Here is a 24518-nt window from a genome sequence, read left to right on the forward strand (position 1 = left end):
TGACAGTGTGTTGACATTGATGTCAACCTATGTTTGTATGTTGAAATATCATGGTTGGATGTCAAAATGTGTTAATTAAATGTCTTGCTCTAAATTTCATGGTTGGACGTCAAATGAGCCTTGAGTGACATGATGAAAGATTCAAAATAATGTTTAATACTTGAAAGGTTGTTCTTCCTCTGCACCTTATCTTTTGAAGTTTATATTCATAAGTACTTTGACGATGTCTAATTATGGCCAAAACAGGAAAGGTCTCACACAGGTCCTGGAGAATGTACCTCATTTCTCTACAATTGAAGATATAGTTTTGCAGTTTGGAAGTAATAAAAAGGAAGATGTGAAGTATGTATGGATCTCTCCTATGGTCACAAAGTTTAGGGAGAATTTTTAGGGGCTTGCCAAGTATAATTGGTACTACTGCCTAAACAAGATGGATCAAAAGGTTGCCCTGCACTTCTCTTCATTTCAATATTTGTTCTTGCAATTTTGAGGACATGATCATAATGTCAACATATTACCTCTTCTCAATTTTTAGGTGCTTAGGTGTACTACAAGCATGAACTAAATTGTTATATCTAAAGACTATATTGACTAGTTTGCAAGTGACATTAGGGTTTCAATATTTGTTTGTTTGCACCAACTTAATTTAACACATGACAGAATGAAAGGATGGTATTGGAATATGTTGAAACTCATATGAGGCTTATGTGTGCCCCACATAGTGGTTCCTACTCTTTACGGTACTATTTATTGACTAGAATATTTGGATGAAAGGTTAAATGTTTTTTGGGTTGACCTGAGATATTTGCACCAATGCTTTTGTCATTGCACTCATGTGGAGATGTGTTCCAAAGTGATTTTGGTCCTACCTATTTCTTTCATCAATCCTCAATTATTTACCTTCCATCATGGAAGTGTTTGGGGCAAACCTCCTTTGGGGATGCACATTTCATGCCTACACATTTCATCTTGTCTGACTTGGAGAAAGCTTGTTGATACTTGTGGAGGATATAAATTAAATATCAAATCATTATCAAAGTAGCATGAGTGTGTGGCATGGTGAATATGTGATTAATGCATACCAAAGGTAGTGAGCCAAAGGTAATTTCTTTTGAATAAGCCCGGAAGTGTGTTGGAGGTAGTGAGACAAAAGCAACTGGTATTGTCAAGTTGAATTGTTGTGGTGGAAAATTTTCAGCTATTCATATCAATATGAGTTTGTAGCCTCTTTCTATAATTGTAATTTTGAGGGAGTAATGAACTTCCTTTGATTTTAGCCATAAAACTATGATTTAAGGAGTTGCAGATTCATTTGGGTTGTAGCCCATAATACTTAATGTAATCCTATTTTAATTTATGAGGCTATATTTTGACAATAGATCCAAGCAACTAGCTCATTGTGGTTTTTCACTTCTTGGGTTTTCCACACAAATTTGTTGTCTACTTGTGCAAATTTTTATATTCCATTTCATTATTTCTTAAATGTTTTAACTAAGGGTTTAAGTTTGTGTCGAAGGGTTTGAACTACATTTGAATATTGATTCACACCCCCCCCACCTTCTCAATATTTTGGTGTGTTTAAAATATATATTAAAGACAAGTTCCTCAAAAAATGCTTAATAATTTGAGGAAGATCAGGGATGGCAGAAGAAGGATCTCATTCATACAAGGTACCTTAGCTTGATGTAACAAACTACACCTTCTTGTGGGTAAGGATGTAATCTTATTTGATTTATTTAGGGTTTAGTGTTTGGTACTATGTTGAGAATGGTTATACAATTCCCTCTTCTCCCCCAACTTATCTGGTTGAGACCAAGGCATATGAAAATAATAATAAAACAAAGAATGCCATTTTGAGTGGATTAGTTGATGTTGAACCTGTAAAGGTGATGCATTGTTGCACTACTAAGGATGTTTGGGTAAAGATTATTGGTATTTATGAAGGAGATACTAAAGTCAAACAAACTAAGTTGCAGAGCTATAGAGGAAAGTTTGAAAACTTGAGGATGTCAAAAGATGAGGATATTGCCAGCTATTTGCTTTGAGTATATGAAGTTTTTAATGCAATCAAAGGTCTTGGTGAAGAATTGAAAGAACTTGTTGTGGTACAAAAAGCACTTAGGTCTCTTCCCAAAGCCTATAGTCCTAAAGTGTCTTTTATTGAAGAAACTATGGATTTAAATAACTTTTCAATGGACTAACTATTTGGTGATCTTACTACTTTTTAAATGAGAGAGTTTGATTAGGAAACTCCAAATAAGGAAGCAACTTTCAAGGCCAACAAGAAGGAGAAGAATGACGCATTTGATCAAAGCAATAGTTTTGATGAAGAATAAGAAAACTTTGTAAGAAAGTTGAAGAAGGGCATTGGTAAATTACAAAGGTAAGTTACCTTTCAAATTTTTTAACTATAGAAAAATTGGTCATTATACTTCTAAATGTTCTTTTAAAGAATTAGAAAATGGCAACAAGAATTCTAAAAGAAACAATTTCAAAAGGAGTCTTTATTCCAAAGAAAATTGTTACACTTTAGATGGTGAGAAATTTAGTTCTTTGGATTATGATAGAGAATAAACTCTTTTCATGGCCCTAAATGTTGGGAATAAGTTGTTGGCTCTAAAAAATGTGTGAAGAAGATTGTTCTTAAAGACTCCAATCCCACTATAATGGCTTGCACTTTGGAAACTAATAATAATGTTGAAAACTCAAACTCTTGGATGATTGGCAATGGTTGTTCCAACCACATGATAGGTTACAGGAGTAAGTTTATCAATATTATGAAGTGAAATGGAGGATTAGTCAAATTTGGGGATGATACCTCTACAATGATTTGTGGAAAGGGCACACTAAGTATTGATGGAAAGAACAAGTCAAAAGATGTTCTCTATGTTAAGTGTCTCAAGCACAATCTTCTAAATGTAAGTAAATTGTGTAGAATATCTTTTATGATAAATAATATTAAATTAGGAAGGAAAGGTCTGTAAATTTGGTGATAGAAGGAACCAGAACTGAAAGAAATGTATACAACCTAAATGAGGCTAATAAAATTGTCTTCTAGGAAAAACAAGTGAATGTTGGATACGATACAAAAGAATGGGGTTCATTAGCTTTGAGAATCTTGTAAATATCATCTCTACACATGTGATTAGAGATATACCAAAGATTGTAAAGCCTACAAACACCTTGTGTGAAGAATGTCAGATTGGGAAGTAGACAAAGACAATATTCAAGACCAAGGAGTTCTATATACAAAACCATTGGAGTTTATGTACACTTACTTGTGCAAACTCGCCAAAATAAAGAGTCTACAAGGTGAAAGGTATTTTATGTTACTCATTGATGACTTATCTAGAACGACTTAGGTTACATTCCTAAAAGAGAAATCAACGACTTTTAGTATATTTAAAATTTTCAAATCAATTGTTGAAAATGAAATGAATTATATAATCAAGTGTTTAAGATATAATAGAGGAGGCCAGTTCACTTCAGATGAATTTGATTTTTTTTTGCAAAGAACATGGAATAAAGAGAAATTTATGTGCTTGTAGAAATCCACAACAAAATAGAGTCGTAGAAAGAAAGAACAAAATTGTTCGAGAAACGAAAAGAACTATATCAAAAGAATAAAAAAATGCTTGATATGTATTGGAAAGAAGTAATCCATACTTCAGTCTAAATTGTCAGTAGAGAACAACTAAGATTAAATAGTGACAAGACTCCTTATGAACTATGGCATGGAAGACCTGCAACTATTAAGTACTTCAGAGTCTTTGAAAGTCAATGTTACATTAAAATAGATGAAGAAGTTTTGGGGAAGTTTGATTCTAGATTAGACGAAGGAATCTTTCTTGGATAATCAACCAAGAGCAAGGCTTACATATGCCAAAATAAAAGATTGAGAAAGATAGTTGAGAGTGCAAATTTCAAAGTTGATGAAGAATTACATCAAAACACATATGAATTAGAAGGTTGTGAGTTAGATGAACCTTGATGTATAGAAGAAAAAGAGGCAACTAAAGTAAAGGAAGGAACACTAGAAAAAAAATTCTTAATAATCATGCCAAATATGTTAGAAGAATAACTTTGAAGACCAAATAATTGGAAATAAAAATGAAAGAGTGCAAACTAGAAGAAGAGTTGGTAAGATAAACAAAGAAGTTGATTTTTTTATTATTGTCAAAGATAGAACCAAGAATTGTTAATGATGCCAACAAGGATGAAAGTTGGATACAAGCAATATAAGAAGAATTCAATTAAATTGAGAAAAATCAGACTTGGGAATTGGTACCAAGGCCTAGAAACAAGAATGTGATAGGAAAAAATGGGCGTTTAGAAACAAATTGAATGAAGATGGAGAAGTTCTAAGAAACAAAACAAGGTTGGTGTATAAAGGTTGTGCTCAAGTGGAAGGAATTGATTTTGAAGAGACTTTTGCTTTGGTAGAAAGAGTAGCAACAATTAGAATGTTTTTTACTTTTGTTGTTCATAAATACTTCAAAGTATAACAGATGGATGTTAAATTTTCTTTCTTGAATGGTGAATTAGAAGAAGAAGTATACATTGAGACGCCTAATGGATTTTAGCTAATAGGAGACCCAAACATGGTATGCATAGTTAAGAAGGCATTATATGGTCTCAATCAAGCTCCTAGGGATTGGTATGCAAGACTAGACAAGTACTTACAACAACAAGGATTCAAGAAACTTACCATAGATATAAATATTTAAATAAAAAGTGAGGATGAAATAATTCTAATTGTTGTTGTATATTTTGATGGTATAATATTGGGTGAAGATGAAGCAATGTGTAGGAAATTTATTGAAGAAATTCAAAAGGAATTTGAAATATTTATGCTAGGTGAGTTATCATTCTTTCTTGGACTTCAAATTGCTCAATTAGATGGTGTTATCTTTATCTCTCAAGCTAAATATGCTAAGGAATTGTTGAAGAAATTTGGTATGGAAAACTGCAAACCTGTGAGCACTCCTATGGCAACAGGTTGTCATTTGTGCAAAGATGACGAGTTACCTTAGGCTAATTAGACTCAGTATAGATCCATGATTAGGGGGATATTGTACTTAACTACATCCAAGCCTAAAATTATGCATGAGATATATTTGGTTGCAAGGTTTCAAGACAATCCAAAAGAAACTCATGTGAAGGAAGTCAAAAGAATTTTTAGATATTTGAAAAACACTCTAGACTATGGATTATGGTACCAAAAGGGTAATTATTTTGACTTAAGTGCTTATATTTATGTTGATTGGGCTAGCAATGTTGTTGATAGAATAAGTACCAATGGTCGAGCCTTCTTTGGGAAATAGACTAGTCTCATGGCTCTATAAGAAGTAGTATTCAATATCCTTGTCAACAACAAAAGAAAAATATATACAACAACAAAACATTTCTACATTCAAGTGTCGTGGATGAAGGAGACCTTGAAGGAAATCAAGGTAATTTTATGATGATCCCATTCCTATTCTATGTGACAATGCCATCAATATTTCAGATAATCTAGTAATGCACTATAGAACTAAGCACATATCTATCTGATATCACTTTCTAAGAGAGAAAGTTGTAGATCAAAAGGTGAAATTAGAATATTTACCCATAAAGGATAAGCTTGTAGACATCTTTACAATAACTCTTTCAAATGACATATTTGAGTATCTCAGATTGAAGTCAGGGGTTGTTGACCCTCCATCTTCCAACTAGATGCATAGATGGTGTATTTTCCCAAGGGGAGCAATTCAAGGTACATCCTTCCCCTGGATTGATGAGGTCTACCTCTCATGGGGAGTAGGTAGGGAGCATGTTTATGTTGATGCTGACAGGGGGAGTATGCTTATCCTTTTAAAAGGTCATTTCCCCTTTGCCCTTGATGTCAAAGGGGAAGAGAAAATAGAGCATCTGGTAAGTGTTTTTATCAATGAAAAAGGGGCAGATTATTGTAGTTTTGGTAACAATGTGTTGTCATTGATTTCAACCTACAAAGAGTTGCATTTCCTTATTGTATCTTAGCTTATGAAGTTTAGAGAGATTGTTCCAGTTGTTGTGATAATGTGTTGGCATTGATGTCACCTATATTTTTATGGTGAAACTTCATGTTTGGATGTCAAAATGTGTTGATCAAATATCATGTTCTAAATTTCATGATCTGATGTGAAATGAGCGTTAAGTTACACGATGAAAGGTTAAAACAGATGTTTGAGACTAGAAAGGATGTTTCCCTCTCTGCACCTTATTTTAAAAAGTTAATATTTACAAATAAGTTTGAAGATGTATTATTATGGCCAAAATAGGAAAGGCGTCACAGGCCCTGAAGAATGTACTATATTTCTCTATAATTGAAGATATGAAGCTGATGTGAATGATATGCAAGCAGATTTGGTGCGAAAGTCTATTTGTGAAGAGCTTTGATGATGATATCTTCTGTGTGATGAAGTTTTAAGATAGTGATTAATGTCAGATGTGTTTGCCATGATATTCGTTTCTTGACATTGTGGCTCAAGGATAATTTCATGATCGAGTGATCTTGTTCACTTCAATTCATCTATTCCCTATACTTGCCAGAAGAAGGTGTGTTCCTTTTGGCAGTTTGCACAAACCTTTGTATCTTTCCTCAAGGTTGTGCACCTTAGTCTTGCAAGTCCTATTAGATGTAGTGAGCTCCTTGGCCTTGAGCCCTAAACTTTATAATCAGTTATTCATATTGTGAGTGTGATTCTCATCATGGTTTTTTTCCTGTTTAGGGTTTTCCACATAAATCCGATGTTCATGTGTTTATTGTGCTTTACGCTTTCATGCTTTATCATTACAGTAACAAATTCATTTTGATTTAAAGTTTGATAGATCAAAAATAAAGTATTTTAAGGTTTGAAGTAATTCATCCCCCCTCTTAGTCTTGTGGTATGTTCAACAAATGCATAGTCCAAATTAACTCCTCATCCCTTTTGTGTGATTGGCATATAGAAATTACTTAGGTCTCAATACTTTCATCTACATTCCCTCATTTCCTTGCTATAGTTCTTTTATTTTCTTTGGGTCTTAGAGCTTAGGCAAACCTTAGTACGTTTACCAACAAAAATAGTAGCTTTAGAATCTTCAACATATCTTTTCAACTTGTTAGTGAGGATCTTAACTCTAGTTATTCATTCATGTTATTGTGAACTTCCTTAATGCTATTTCACTTTGTAGTGTCCTAAATTATACTTCCTTACAATTTTGTCCTCTTTAGGGCCCTCACCTTGACATTTGTGTCTCGGGGCCTGATTGGAGCCTTGATTCTGCTCACTCCATGCAAATATCTCATTTTTTTTAGAATGCACACTTTCTTGCCCCATTCCATTGTCCCTGATTGGTCAGGACTAGGGTGCTATCACTCTAGTCCTCCCAATCAAGACCTATTTTGGGGCCCCTCAATGGTAACATCATCTTAGCGAGGACCTAGATCCCGTGTTAGCTCATGATGGAGAATTGAATAGTTTTTCAACAAGCATGTATAAAAAGAAGTTTACCCCTCTCATTTTGATGCCGATTCGAATTCATATCCACTCAAGAGAGAAAAATTGAGATCTACATTCAAGTGAACAAGAAATCAATCTTCTTTAAGGCACTGGAGTAGAAGTTAGGTCAAGATTAAACATTGGAATTGACGTTCATGTTATTTGTTTATGAAGACTTCATAAAACCCTAATTCCTTGTGGAGACAAACAAAACTCCATTAAAAGGTAATATCATTATTATTTTGGACATTATTCAACATTTCCCTCAAAAGGAGATCACTTTCATTACTGCATTTCAATTACATTTCATTTCTATTTCATGGCTAATTCCAAAACCAGGGTTTGACCTAAGGCAAACCTCTATTCCCAATCTATTTCCCTTCTCTAGTGTGCCTAGGAATAGGTATGGAGTTGTGATCTTTAGAATTGGATTTATTTAAAGAGGCAAACAAGTTCCCCTTTGGACGACGAAAAGTGTGGAGGACCAAAGCGATGGGCATTCTAGTCCCGACATTTCAAGAGATCCTTTTGGGAACTAATCCAAACACCCTTGCATTGATTAGATCCAGGTTCATGACTATAGCTCACTGTTCATGTGTTTTCACTTCAATTCTAGCATATTTACCCTAATTTGAGCATTTTTACAATTCAATTAAAAGAGGACCTCCCCCAAAGTGAATCTAATAAGAATTCTCAGCCCTTTCCTTACGTATTTGAGGTTAGATCTATTAGGTTCATGCCTCTTTTAATATAATGGTCCCTAGGTCTAAAATTTTAGCGGTCTTCTCTCCTCTAATGGTGAAAACCCTAATATTTTTCACCATCACATTTTGGTGAACCCAACATCTTACAATTTAATTTTTTGATTTATGCTCTCAGATCTCAATGTTTAAGGGTTTCAAATTCAAATTTACATTTACAAGTTTAATTTTCAATTGAATTTAAAAAATTTAGAGGTTAAATTCACAAAAACCCTAATTTTTAATTCTAAAATTGAGCTTGTGGGTTGTCTAATTTGGATTTATTATTTCAGCTCCGATTTTTTATTTAATTTAAAATTCAAAATTGACCTCCTATATCTCATTTTTAAATTGAATTATATAAATTTAGTGATTGAATTTACAAAAACCCTGGTTTATATTTCTAAAATTTACATGTGGGTTGCATAATTTTTTAAATCAATTTTTAGATCTGATCTTTATGATATGCTATGGTATGATATAGATGCATTTATCTTTCAAATTCAAATTTCAAATTTCTTACTAATTGGTTAATCAATCACTTTTTTCAAAATTTTGCATTGTTTAATCAATTTTTAATTTCAAATTCAAATTTCCTTCCTTTGTGCATCAGTTTTACTACCATTAGTCATACCTACAATATTCTCATGAGAAGAAGTTGTAGAATTAAGGCTTCCCAAGGTTTGATTACTAAGGATATGGAGCGTAACTGGGATAACTTGTTTCATGAGAATGTTGGTGGTTCTTCTATTCCAACATTTGATGTCATTTATCTCAATTATTTACATAATTCTTATGATGAGGGTGAATCACTAACCAGGGTTTTTGTTGATAAATTAGAGAATATTGACAATGAATTTAAAAATCTTCAGCAATGGATGAGTGAATAATACTTGAAAAGTGAGGCTATCCCATTGATTTAAGGATTAAAAAGGATGGTTCAAAGTGCTAAAGTTGGCATTGATTTGTTGTGTGGCATTGTTCATATTGTTGACACAAATATCATGCCTATGAAAAGTTGTTGAATTCGTTGGTTACACTCAAGCTCCTAGTCAAGTTAATCATTCTATTCCTATGTCTACATCTATGCTTAGTGTGCCTACTTTCACATCCACTATCATGGCTACTTCCACACAAAATGTTAATCCCATAGATGTTAGTCAAGGGGGAAATATTGCTAATCAAAACTCTTTCATACCTCCTTTGGTGATTCTTTCATTTGTAACAAAATCATCTCCCATAATTACATACCATAGTGTTCCAGCTCCTTACTCTCAACCTCCACCTTCATTCAAAAATATTACTCCTCCATCCCAATCCAACATGTCCAATTTCAATCCATCCACCAAAGCAATCATCAATAGCCTAGCTCAAACTATTTCATCCTTACAACAACAAATAACTTGTATGAACCAATCCAAGTTTAATGTGCCCACATTTGATGTAGCGACCCCATTATCTAATGATATTGTCTATGTCATCTCTCCTAAACATATTGAAGTCCCACAATTGGATCTATAATAGAAAAGGTGATCTCTTGACTCATGTGAAAACATTTCAAACTTTGTGTAGTGGTTTAGCTCATGATCAAAGATTTTTGGCTAAATTATTTACTAGAACATTTAGGGATAAAGAATTGCAATTGTATTGTTCTTTTCCTCCTTATTCTATTACATTATTTCAACAACTATCTAATGATTTCATTCAACAATTTCACAATAATATTGGTCCTAAGATTACTTTGACTACTTTGATTCATTGTAAGGAAGGTATTAAAGAAAAAGTGATTGATTTTATTATTAGATATAAACATTTGTATTTTGAAATTGCTTATCATATGCTCATAGAATTTTTATTTCTAATTTACAAAAAGACAATAGGGATAAGCTTCTCTTTTCTAAGTTTACTTCCTTTTCATAGTTGTGCATAGTGCTTCATAATTATTAGCTTCAAGTGAGTCAATTTGAATCATCTCCTTCAATGACTCCAATTGACAATAATGAAAGTGCTCAACAATATTTTGGGAATTTTAAACCGAACAAGGGATTCATTAAGTTCAATGGCGACAACAATTCCCAAGTAGCAGCTGCAACAACATGTGTGCCTCCTTTATCCAAGTATTTTAGAAATGAATTTACTCCTCTTTCTGAATCTTTGCATAGTATCATGATGCAATTGTTAAACAAAAATGTGTTGAAACTTCCTCCCATCAAACCAATTGACACTTCCAAACCTTTGCCACCCTATCATGATCCCAAAGCTTTTTGCCAATATCATTGTCAGCCCGATCATGACACTGAAAAGTGTTATTCCTTAAGGAGTAGAATTCAATACTTTATTGATGATAATATCATATATGTAGCTTGCGTGAATGACAAAGGAAACAAATCCGTAGCTCCTCCTAATCAAAAGATTCAAATCATTACTAATCCTTTGCCTTCCCATTCTACTAATGTGATCGAGTCTAAGAATCTTGCATTTTTTTCTCAATGACATTGGCCTTGAGTATAACAATGTGGTGAATTTTGTTGATAAACCTATACCTCTTAAGGATCTATGCATTACATTTGATCCTAGTGAGACTATTGAAGCACCTGATAACCCACTATATATAACTACGAAGATCAAAGACAAACTCTCATGAGGGGTGCTCATTGATCCAGCGTGTATGGTGAATGTGATAATTGAAGAATATCTTTTTACTTTACAATTGCATCAAGTAACATATGATAAATTTGTTGTAGTGGTCAATGTATTTGATGGTTTCTCTCGTCCTACTATTGGTTATATTACTCTTCCCATTGAGGTTGGTACTAAGTGATTTGATGTCATTTTGGTTATCATTCCTACATCGGATCAATTTCATGTGAAGTTGGGACATCGTTGGCTCTCTTCCATGAAAGTGATTCCTTCTACCATTCATAAATGTCTCAAATTTTCTCATAATAATAAAATAATAACTATTAATCATAGTGTGTACCAACCCATGATGAGGTGTGGAGTGTTGACATTTGCATGAAGATTGCATTAATGATTTGTTATGTTGTCATTGATGTCAATTAATTGGCAATGATATTGTTGTAATGATGTTTTGTAATGGGTAGGAAGAGCTAGTGAAGGAAATTGTAACCGGTAGGTAAGTTTGTGGAGTGAACCGGTATTGCTAAGTATTGGAGAGTTGAACCGATAAACCCTACCTATTGTTTTAGTAAATCCTAACCGATTAAGTCTGGTGAATTGGATATATTAGTTTATGATCTGATGATGAGCGGTAATGATTATGACACATATGCATATTCTATGAAGAGAGTTTCAAAGTGATTTTGGCGCGTTGAGGTAATGATTTTTGTCTTGGGAATGAGAAAGTATATTGCATGTAATGCAAAGCGCATGATGAGTTACTAAGTTTGATGAAGCGGTGATCAAGGAGCGGTCGAGGCTTTCTTGAATGATGTGTAGAGATTGTTATGTAATCCAATGGTCATACTTGAAACAACTTGTTTTTAATCTCTATGAGAGAATTAGGTTTTTGTCGTGTTACCAACCTAATTGATTTGTTTATAAGGTCGATGAGTTGTTTAGTTTCAGAGTTGGCAAAGTTTTAGTTGAGTGTGTGGTTGTCGAACCGGATGATGTATCTACAGTTTGAGTGAAGGCAGATAGGAGCATGAAAAGGATCTGACCAAGCAAGCGAAGTGCTATTCAAACAAATCAATAAACTCCTGTTGTTTTCTAACAATTACATCAATTAAATCCCCTAACCGAGTAAGCTCTAACAAGCTTGGTGTTATTCAAATCCTCTAACAAGGTGATCCATTAGCTTGGATTTCAAATCCTTTATAAAGGTTACTCCTCATAGGGTATTGCTTATAACAAGGCATTATAGTCAGTCCCTTAACTGGGTGGTCCCTAATAGGATCTGTTATTAACATGACTTTTTGTAAAGCTTTAACAGGCTTGACTCCTAATAGGGTGAACTTCAGAAGAGTTCAGATAGTTATCTTTTGAGTCTCATCTCACCATGGTTTTTCCCATTTGGGTTTCCACATCAAAAACATTGTGTCAAGTGGTGAATGTTTTTTGTGGTTATGTTTTCTATGATTGAATTGCTTAACTACTTAATCCACATCGATAAGTCATGATAATCGACAACAATATGAAATGAAGTTTTACTTATATCATTAAAAGTATTTGGATTTTTGTAAGTTTCAAGTTGTTTACTATTATCTGTTGTAACAGTCAACCGGTTTAGCTTGACAGTTTAATCTTGACACAGATATTGCATTGATAGTTCTAAGTTTACTTTGAGAGATTTATTTTGAGATTGTTGAAGTTTTATCAATTTTTCTATCTACTGATTCACCCCCCCTCTCAGTAGTTGACCGGATCCTTTTTCTTTCATCATACCATCATAAAGATGCTAATCTTGATGAATTTTGGTCTAAACAATTCAAGCCTTTTAAGCCTCGTAGTGATGCTCTTTTTCAATCTTATCAAAAGTGGAAGAATGATATGATCTTATCTTTGAGTAATCTTAGAGATCCTAGACCTATTCCTACTCCTCATGATGGACCTAGTCTCCTTCCTACAACTTCTTTTCCTCTTTTATATGTTGTGGTTCTGCCTCCTACATCTTACAAAGGGAAGCGCTCGACGTCTCCTATTTTTAAGCCTAGTAGACCCTCTCCTATTCCTCCTTCTTTAAAGGATGAGAAGAAGCCTATGTCTATTGATCCCAAGCCTTCACAACCCTCGGGTAAAACTAAAAGAAACCATTATGTGAGAGAATACCAATAGAGACGTCATGCTAAGGCTTGTGAACTTTTTTCTTAGCACATTTTCTCTACAAAGACATCAAATGTTGACATGATCCCCTTTGTCCAACCTTTGCTTAACCATAGGGAGGAAGTTCAACCTAAACCTCCAAGATAAAAAATGCTTAAGAAAGATGATGGTTCATGTTCTATTCGTATAAAAGATCCTATTTTTATTAATATTGATGAAGAGATGGATGGAAATGATGTTCATGCTAATAATGTTGATGCAAATGGATCCAATGATGAATATGAACTTTTTGATGTTAAAAACAATTTACCTAAACAAATTTCAAAAGTATTAATCCTAGCTCCTAGTAACAGACAAAGTGACTCATCATTAAATCATGGTCCTTGTTTTGAACTTGTGGTAGCTCCATCTGTCATGCTCAAAGTTGCTCCTCTTGCATCTTTTCCACCTTCCAAAAACAATGTTCAACAAGATTGGGAGGCAGATGATTTTCTTGATTAGCTTTATTAGTGTCATAGATCCTCTCACTCTCTCCACTCTTGCTTGTTTGTGACTTTCCTCTATTTGTTTCTCAATTCTTCTATTTGTCGGCCCTAGTGTTGTCTACTAGAGGATGATGCAAAGCGTTGAGATCTCTTTCGGTCTCTCCCATGTTGACTCAAAAGACACATGTGTCGTTCTTCCATTGTGGTTCTATTTCCTTTGGGGGATGAGGTCAATTCAATGCAAATATAATTCATGATATACATTATTTATCATAAGAGAATATTGACCCTAGAGTTAAGTAGAACCCTTATGTGTTTTGTATTTTGTGATCATTATCCTTTGATTTGTCCTTTCTTGGGGGCATATCATTGTGATAACATGTTTATATTATGGATGCATGTATAATACCCTAAATAAATTTCTCCCATTGTAGTGTACAATCGCTTTAACATGGGGGCATGTAATCCACTCAATGTTTCACTCTTCGTATATCTAAATACTTAAGTTACTTTGTGAACTTAGCCTTTTGCTTTGTAATTTTGGTATTTTTATTTTCATGACTCATAGTAAGCAAGCTTTACTAGGCTAGTAGTCACGATTCTCTCTCTTTCTTATGATGTCCCTTTTATCTTGATATTGAAGTTGTAAGATACCTAAAGTCCTCTAGGGGCTTGGTGTATATTGCCTCTTTGATGACTTGATAAAATATTTTTAGTGTAAACCTTTGTACTTTACCAAGACTATGATTAGTCTCATACTCCTTCTAAAGTGGGGTCTAAATGTAGCATCCTGAATTGTACTCCCTTACAATTTTATCCTCATTTGGGCCCTCACCTTGGTGTTCATGTCCCGAGGCTTGATTTGAGCCCTGATTCTGCTCACACCATGCAAATATCTTCTTTTTTTCTTCTTCTTCAGAATACACACTTTATTGCCCCATTTCTTGTGTGCCTGATTGGCCAGGACTAGGGCACTAATGCGCTAGTCCACCCAATCATGACCTATTTTGGGGCCCCTCAATAGTAACATCATCTTGGTAGGGACCTAGATCCTATGGGCTCATGTTGGAAAATTAAATAGTTTTTCAACAAGCATGTCTAAAGGGTCTACCCCTCTCATTTTGATACCGATTTGAATTCATATCCACTCAAGAGAGAAAAATTGAGACCTACATTCAAGTGAGAAAGTTGTTAGTCTTCTTTCAAGAATTGGAGTAGAAGTAAGGTCAAGATTCAAGCATTGTAATTGACATTTATGTTCTATGTTTATGAAAGCTTCATGAAACCCTAATTCCTTGTGAAGAAAAATTAAAATCCATTAAAAGGTAATATAATTAGTGTTTCAAACAGTATTCAACATTTCCCTCAAAAAGAGATCATTTTCATTACTGCAAAATTCAATTACATTTCATTTCTATTTCATAGCTGATTCCAAAACCCAGGTTTGACCTAAGACAAGCCTCTATTCCCAACCTATTTCCCCTCTCTAGTGTGCAAATGAACTGGTACGAAGTAGTGATCTTCAAAATTGGCTTTATTTGCAGAGACAAAAAGGTTCCCCTTTGGATGATGAAAAGTGTGGAGGACCAGAGTGACAAGTATTCTAGTCCCAACATATCAGGATCTTCTTTTGGGAACAAATGATGGAACACAATGGACCACTGAGAGGGGGGTGAATCAATGGTAATAAAAAACTTTAACTTTCTAAATAATCTAAGCAATAATAATTGTAATCACAAAAATATGAGAAGAGATATAAAACACATTACCACACACATACAAAGCAAACTCATAACACAAGAATATACGAGGAAAACCCACAATGGGGAAAAACCTCGGTGAGAAATACTATTGGAGATGACTACTCCAATCCAGCCTCACAATAATAAACTGATTACAAAGTTTAGGGAACCAACCCAAGGAGCGCCAACCCCTGAAGTTTATGGGCATCAACCCCTAATCTGAGCACCCACTCAGATGATTACAATGATGATAAATTAAAATTCCAACCTATGCACCTTGTTACAAATGAGGTTTTGTGACACCTTATTGTTCTTCTCTCTAATCTTAAGCCTCAATCTTATCTCTCTGCTCTTTGTTTATGTCTGCTCTCATTATCTTCTCTCTTCTCTCGGTCTTCTTCTTATCTCTACATCCAACTCTCCGATCTTTGCTTGGATCAGTTCTATTTATTTGCCTCTCACAGTGTATATAATCCATTGTGTTATATACCTTGGCTCTTCACTCTCTCATCTCTGATCTCTACACTCTATCTTTGTGCTCTTCTCTATCTGCTCTCTACTTAGGCTCTCTGCTCCCACTTATCCCCTCTTCACCTTGTGATTACTCTGCATGCAATCTTCTCTACATTGTTATTGATTTCTTAGACGTCATGTTATGTGCACCTGTTTCCCTCTTCTCTTCTCTCTATTCTATAACATGTGTACTTGTAGAGCTTCTACACATTCACACTTGCAACACACTCTCTCTTCCTCAGTGGTCAGCTACATTCAACAAAAATGATTTTTCCTCAAAATAAAAAAGATAAAACAAAATCTTCTCAAGCCACTGAATGATCTACCTTGTCTTTTCATTCCAATCTGGTAGTTGTCCACATTTAATGTTGCCTTTATTCTATTTTTAGTAACCTCTACAATCTTTTTACTACTTTCTATCTCGGGCACACACAGATCTTCCTGCCAACAAGAATTTCAAAATAGTCTTCTTGAGCTTCCAAAAAAATTTCCACACAATCTGATATGCCTATCAGCTTAGCAACCTCAACTGCCACTGTACTCAAAAAACTAAAATTAGTAATCTCTATCTTCCTGACAGATCTTCCTAAAAATCCTCTCGAGCCACACACCTGTCTGCAATAGATTCGCCATTGATGCATCTCCATCCTCTTACACTAGTTTTCTCGACAATTGCCTCATTTGAATGCACAAACTCTGTAATCACTAACTTCTGCATCTGTGATTCATCCTTCGACAACATGGAAGCCACTTGTCTTAATAAATATTGTCCAAGTTGCCCAGTCAACATCAGTCAACCATCACATGGATCTTTGTGTTTATCGAGTTGTAGATGTGGCATCAAAAACATCTTTGTCCATCAAAACAACACTCAGGGTTTTATCGCTGAGAGTTCTCTTGGTCACACTAATCAAAGACTTTGTTGCTATAGCTTGACAAAGTCTACAGAGGTCTTTTAGAGTCATATTGAAGTTGACTGTCACACCAAAAAGCAAAACGGTGTCAGCAAGACAAACCACAAGTAACACTAAAAAAGATCCTGCATTTAGCCTTTATTGATGTGACAATTTACATGTCACATCGAAAACTCCATGTCATTATAGCTTGAAAGTTATACAAGGAAGCACTTTGGGTCATGGAGAAATGCCATGTCACACCGAAAAGAAAGCCAGAGATGACAAACACTTTCTCCCTGCGGTTACCATTCACATTTCACAGTTTTGCACATCACAATCACCTTTTGAACCATCTAGTCATGAAATGGCTAAATTATTTTGCATGCATGCAACCAACTCAACTTGAGCAGGTCAATGAATTTTTGCCAAGTGGAGACCATGAAGTGGGTCAAGCAAGAGATCGGGAGATCGGGAAAAATTCTAACTTAGCAACTTAGAAGCTAAAATGATATGCTTATATATATTTCTTTAGTTAGATCCAATATGCCAATAAGAGGCATTTTACCATGGGCCCCGCGTGAACACTTCATATTCATAGACCAATAAATGCAAGCTAGTTGGACATCTGCAGACACTTCAGACAGAGTGGGCCCGACAATCGGGGGTCGAAGATCGGCCAGAAGTTAGAAGTGAGAGCAAAAGGACTTCAACTTTTCAAGTTTGAAGCAATACTCCGATAAGAGTCACTTTAACAACGAGACCAACATAGTTTGAGAGATACATCAGACGACCAGCACATGGCACATCCAAGCCCAAAGAAGGAGGGTCCCATATGATCACAACGCAGCCTGAAGGGTTCAATCAACAACAAACACTCAGACAACATGAGCTCAACTATCGAGGGTTAGAGGCTGGTCGAAACTCGACATGAAAACAAAAAAAACTTCTTTTCCATTTGGATGTGATAGGCCAATAAGGGGTGAAAAATTTGTCACCGAAACACCAAGTCATGCCAAAAACAAACTGCATTGGCAAGACATCAAAGGGCCGCCTGAGCATAAAATGAGTCTTGCCGAAAGGCAAACTCACATTGAAATACACCATGTTTCCCAAACAGAAAGAAGACATCCCGCAACAAGAAGGATGTTGACACAACATACAAGGGCTAATGAAAGGAAAAATCGATTGTGCCAAAAAGCAATGTCTCACCGAAAACTATAGAACCAAGGGATTTTTGACATTTTTGAATTCTATAACTTGCACACATCAATGATGATGGATCAAACACACTATGGGATACCTGTAGAACATGAAACCGCCTTGTGTACCCCTCTGTACTACATTTCATTTCACATTTTCTACGGCAACACATGTTTTCTACCACTTGCAACATTTGTGTAGCATAACACGACATGTTATGAATGATTGCAACTAATACTCCTTGCACAATGATAACCTGTGTGTTATGGGCTTCACCTATCTGCAACTATTAACCTGTGTGTTATACATTTCTACAACAACACTTGCTTTTTGTGTTGCTCTCTATGGCACATATCATCTTTGCATCTTTGTCCTCCTACCATTGACATCAATGACAATATTGTGCCAACAACATATTTGAACACCCTTACAATGCTCAGATATAGGTTTGTGGCTTGATCCGATGACTATAGCTCATTGTTCATGTGTTTTCACTTTAACTCTAGCATATTGACCCTAATTTCAACATTTTTACAATTCAATTTAAAGAGGACCTTCCCCAAAGTGAATCTAAAAAGAATTGTCAACCCTTTCCTTACTGGTTTGAGGCTAGATCTATTAGGTTCATGCCTCTTTTAATGTAATGGTCCCTAAGTCTAAAATATTAGTGGTCTTCTCTCCTCTAATGGTGAAAAACCTAATATTTTTCACCATCACACACTTTTTGTCCAACTTTTATTTTTTCTTGCTAGATTCTATCCCTTTAATGCTATTTTTACTTTTAATCATTTGCATTTCCATCATCATAGCTTCTATTTCATGGAGTATATTTTGGGTTATTATATGTTTTGTAGACTATTACCACTTGCCCTTGTCAATATGTGCATAATAATATTTCCCCTTCTCTAGATAAGTTGTTGTTGTTGTTTATATATATATATATATATATATATATATATATATCTATTTGATATCAATGTAGACTCTCCTACAATTATTTTAAGCCTCTCCTTGTCAACCTAGAGTTTTCCTTTGATCCCTTAAAACATTCTCTATATTAGATATTATTTTTCATTTTTTATTTAACACCATCTGCTCTTACATATTTACTTGAATTTTTTGCAAGAAGATACATAACTCTTTTTATAACAATATATTTAGAGGAATTCATCATATTTGTTCATTGTGTTAGAAAGTATTATGGTTTGCGCCTACTTCATTTTATTATGTCAAACACTATATTTTTTGTCTTATGTATTATTTTGTCTTTTTTTTGTCATATCATATGAATTCATTAAACTAGTAATATATATATATATATATATATATATATATATATATATATATATATATATATATATATATATATATATATATATATATATATATATATATATATATATATATATATATATTCACTTTCTTGCATATTATTGCACATTTGTTGCGCAACTTATTTAATATGTTAGTGTTGCAATTATTTACCTATTTGCCTTGTAAAATTGCTTCTTCACCACATCTTTAGACCACCAATTAACACTTAGAAATGAAATCAAATTGTTTCAAATTTAACAAAATATAAAATCTATAAGCCTATAACCTCAATGACACATCCCACTTACCACAATGGAGAGGGGAATGTGTTGACAAGGAGCAAAAAGTCACTTAAATTCATACATTATCTTTCAATGTTTAATTCCTCTTGCTAGAAACAATTTGATCTCCCCCTTTTTCTTTAATATTTAGTATTGTCCATAGGTAGAATTTGATGATCACCCCTACTTGTCGAATATTTTTTTTTATGACAATTTGGTCATTTTAATGTCTTTCATTTGACATTTTAAGAAAAGTATTTAATTTATGAATAATTTTATATTAATTATTTTATATTTAAATATTTTGATCAATTTTATCAATCATGCAAATTAAATAAGAAAAAAATATATCTTTAATAAAGTAATGTAAATATTGTAGTTATTATTTTAAAATATATTATTATATAATTTAAATTTACTAATTATATTTTAATAAAAATTATAATTTTAAAAAATGCAACAATAAAATGTACATAATATATGAAAAATCTTAAATATACTAAGTTTCTAAATTCATACCAAAAAAATTCAACATAATCATATTTACAATTATATTCTATTTTAAAAAGATTATATATATATATATATATATATATATATATATATATATATATATATATATATATATATATATATAAAATGTATTTTTACATATTATTATTAAATGATAATCAATAAATAATTAATAATAATAAATATAAAATCTTAAATTTTATTTATTAAGACAAAATTCTAAATACATATACAAGACAATTTTATTAAAAAGTATTTTAAAAATTTAATTAATGAATTTCTAAATTCTTATAAATAATATAAACTATTTTAAAAACTCATAGTTAAATATTTTAAAATTTAAAACCAATTTTATTTTATCTTTCCAAAATATTTTAAATTAATTTATATTTTTAATAAAAAAATATTATAAAATAAAATATAATAATATTATAAATTAGAATACTATATTCTATTATTAATAAATTTTGACAGTTCAATTAATTTTAACAATGTTTGTAATCTATTAATTATATTTTTTAGGTATATGTTTTAGTTCTAATAAATTAAGTAAAATACATGTGAAAATTATTTTTAACAAGAAAATCAATTTAAAATAAAAAGGAATTTGTGTATCTTATTATAAAGATAATGTATTTTATCAAATGATATCAACTACCACTCACTCTCACTTTAATTATTAATCAATTATATCCATCTCCATCATACTAATAATAATAATAATAGTTAACTTCTTAATTATGTCAATCTAATATTATTATTATTATAATAATATAAGGATATGCTAATAATAATATAATCTAATATTATTATAATAATTATATAAAGATATGATAATATTATTATAATAATAATATAAGGATATGATAATATTATAATAATAATTAGTCTTAATAGATTTGTTTTCTTGGTGAAAAGTTTAATAGAAATATAAAAATATAAAAATTAGTAATATCTTAATAATAATTGAATATTGATTGCAATATTATAATATTATATTAATATAATATTAATTATAATATAATAATATAACTATTTTTTAACTAGAATGATGAACAAATATGATATCTTTTGGTGTACTTTACCTATATATCTCTAAAGATAGGTATACAATAGCAACAAGGGGTTGAGTGTAATGGTGTGAGTGTGTTAATGTTAACAATTATCATTTAGCTTAAATTTGACAATCATTTACATGTCAAAATATTAATATTAAATATAAACATAGTATTACAAATAATCAATTGAAATACTAAATATATTTTATAGTTTTATTTTTTTTATAAATAATTTGATAAGGAGTTTAAACTTTAAATATAAAAAAGTAGAAATATTTAATAGAATTTGAAAAATTAGAATTAAAAGTTTGTATTAGGGAAGAAAAAAATTGTAAAAATAAATTTTTTAAGCTAAATAAAATAGTTCCAATTGATATCTCTCAACATTAGATGTATTTAAGATATCTATACCAGTATATTTTTACATATTAATATTAAATGATAATTAACTATTAATTATTAATAATAAATAAAAAATTTAAATTTTATTTATTATAACAAGATTTTAAATATATATCTAAGTTAATTCTATTAAAAAATATTTTAAAAATTTAATTAATGAAATTCTTATAAAAAATAAAAAACTATTCTATAAATTTACGTTTACTTATTTTAAAATTTAAAAACAATTATATTTTATCTTTTGAAAATATTTTAAATTAATTTATATTTTTAATAATAAATATTATAAAAATAAAATATAATAATATAATAAATTAGAATATTATATTCTGTTATTAATATAAAATTTGACTGTATTAATAATTTAAAGTATATATATATAATAGTGTGGTAAAGATAACAGATAATAAAATTGTTTCTGAATTAAATTGTGTATAGATTTTTGAATCAACATTTGAGATCACACTACTCCCTGATCTATGATCAACATTTTAACTCTCTTTATCCTAATGAAACAACTTTATGATCTTTTAAATTGTCATATACGATCCAAAATGAAAAAAACGGAATTCCAGGCATTAAAAATCTTTTCCCTAAATTTGGTAGAATCCACAATTATAGACAGACCATGTTCTCCATAATTATGAGGCCGACAGACTTTTCTAAAATAAGCAGTAAAAGCAAGCTGTAGCTTTCGTCACAAGTCAGGAATAATAGCATTGCCAGTTGAGAATGAATAATAAAAAAAATATTGGAGTCAAAGATAGCGGCCTCATTTGGTACGGTCTCCATCCGCCAAATTTAGAGCTTTTTTCTTCTTACTCTCTGTTGCCTGTTTTTCTTTATCTTTATTGTGCCCCCTTCCCTTTTTCAATTTAAATTCAACACAACTTGTCGATGGGGAGGAAATGCATTAATTTTGATCTCATATTTGTTTATTATTTTACTTAACAATTTATTGTATTATTATATTATTTTAATTTTTAGTGAATGAAATTTTTCTAATTGTTTCATATATTGTAATATGAACTAATAAAAAAAAAAATATTTTTATTTTATAAACAACTTTTTGATATGAATATTTTCTAAATGTATTAGTTATAATTGTTAATTATTTAATATTAGTATATATATCTTGAATGCTTTTATTTTAAAAATATGGAGAATTAATTTTGAGTAGTTCTATCAAATTTATTACATATATTAAATGGAGGATATTTTATTTAATATATTATGTCATCAATTTAAATTATTTTTTAATTAATTTAGAGTGAAATTTGTATAATTGTAGATATTCTTTTAATCAACTTAGATTAATATAATTGAAGCGTTTGCAAAACTAGGCTACTATGAGGTTATGGTTTATTATATTTATTTCAAGATAAATATAATTTTTGTAATTTCTAAAATTTATAGTTATATTATCAATATGTTAATTAAATCATTATAGATATTTGAAATATATTTACGTAAAAATATTATTTTTAAATTATTAGTTGATGGATTATATTTAAGTGAAGTTTCATTAGAAAAATTTATTTTCATTGTTAAACAAATTTAAAGTTTTGTTAGTATTTTCCAAATTTCAATTGGACATGTTTCGTCATAAATTTATACCAAATTTCAAGTTAATATATATTGTTGTTTAACCTCTATTTTATTTTATTAAATCAAATCATAACAATGCAACTATGCAATTAATTATTATAAACTAAACTAAACTAAAATAAAAAAATAATTCTAAACTAAAATAAAACTAACATACCTATCTTTAAAGGAATTTAGGTAAAGTACAATAAAAGATATCATATTTGTTCATTATTCCACTTTATATATATATATATATATATATATATATATATATATATATATATATATATATATATATATATATATATATATATATATATATATATATATATATATATATATATATATATATATATATATATATATATATAGCTTGGTAATAAGATTTTAATATATTCAATTAAAAAAAAGTACATCATAGTATGGATAAACCCAAAAACGTAAATACAAACCAACCTAAAAAACTTTGAGTTTCATTGCAAGTTAATTGCATCCAACATGCGAGCTCCCCAAGTCCACAACTTCCACCTGCCTACTCGCTCTCTTCCTCTTTTGTAGTCATAGCACTTTGCCCTCCAAGGGTTCCACTTCTGCCTTAGCCTGTTGAATCATCGCTTCAATTTCGATTAATTGCATAAAAACCTTTAAGGCTTCCCAACCATGTTTGGCCTCTGCTCTACGACGTGTTTTGCAACACCCCTCCAGCCAACGAACAAAGGGAATGGATTTCCCAATATGTTCATGTTCTACATTTTAAATTCCTTCACGGACATCAAACCCTACCCCCGGTATCGCCTACTCAAAGATTGAATCCATTCTGTCCAGGTAATCTCTGTTCACAATTGATTCCATTACCTTCTTCACCATTTCCTCCGACTTGCCCAAATCCAGTCCCCATGTCATAATTAAAGAATAAACATCCATGTTCGTTCTATATCTATGTCTTAGATTGCCAAACACCTTACCCAGAAATTAACTGCACACATTTGATCAGTCTTTCAACATTAAATAAAAACATTCCTCTCAGTCTTCTTTCTGACACATCACCAAAGAAAGGCCACAACTGTTGTGTGTCTTCAATGTAAAATTTGCCTCCATGGTTTCTTTGTTTCCATAATGTCATCACCCTACTCCACACCTGCTTGAAGGCTTCTTTAAAATGAACAGGGGAAAGGGACCATTTTTCCAACTATCACCATTGCACATCAGTTTGTAATTACCAAGGATGGTTGGAAGCATTTTGATGATTTCTTTCAACCCTACAGGTTGTCTACTGCAGTGTCAAGGTTCGCTGACCCTGAAGATTTCTTTAATGGCATGTTCAGGAAAAGAGCCATATGTAAAGGCAGACCACATCAGTTCCATTTTCCTGAGGATTTGATCAGAAATGAATTCAATCTAGATGAGAAGGAATTGAGGAAAGAGAAATGGATAGCATATAAAAAGGCTCTTGATTTTATTCACCAATTTGATATTGGTTATGACCCTTTGTCT

Source organism: Cryptomeria japonica, chromosome 2 (genome assembly GCF_030272615.1).
Source record: "Cryptomeria japonica chromosome 2, Sugi_1.0, whole genome shotgun sequence".
NCBI lineage: Eukaryota > Viridiplantae > Streptophyta > Pinopsida > Cupressales > Cupressaceae > Cryptomeria > Cryptomeria japonica.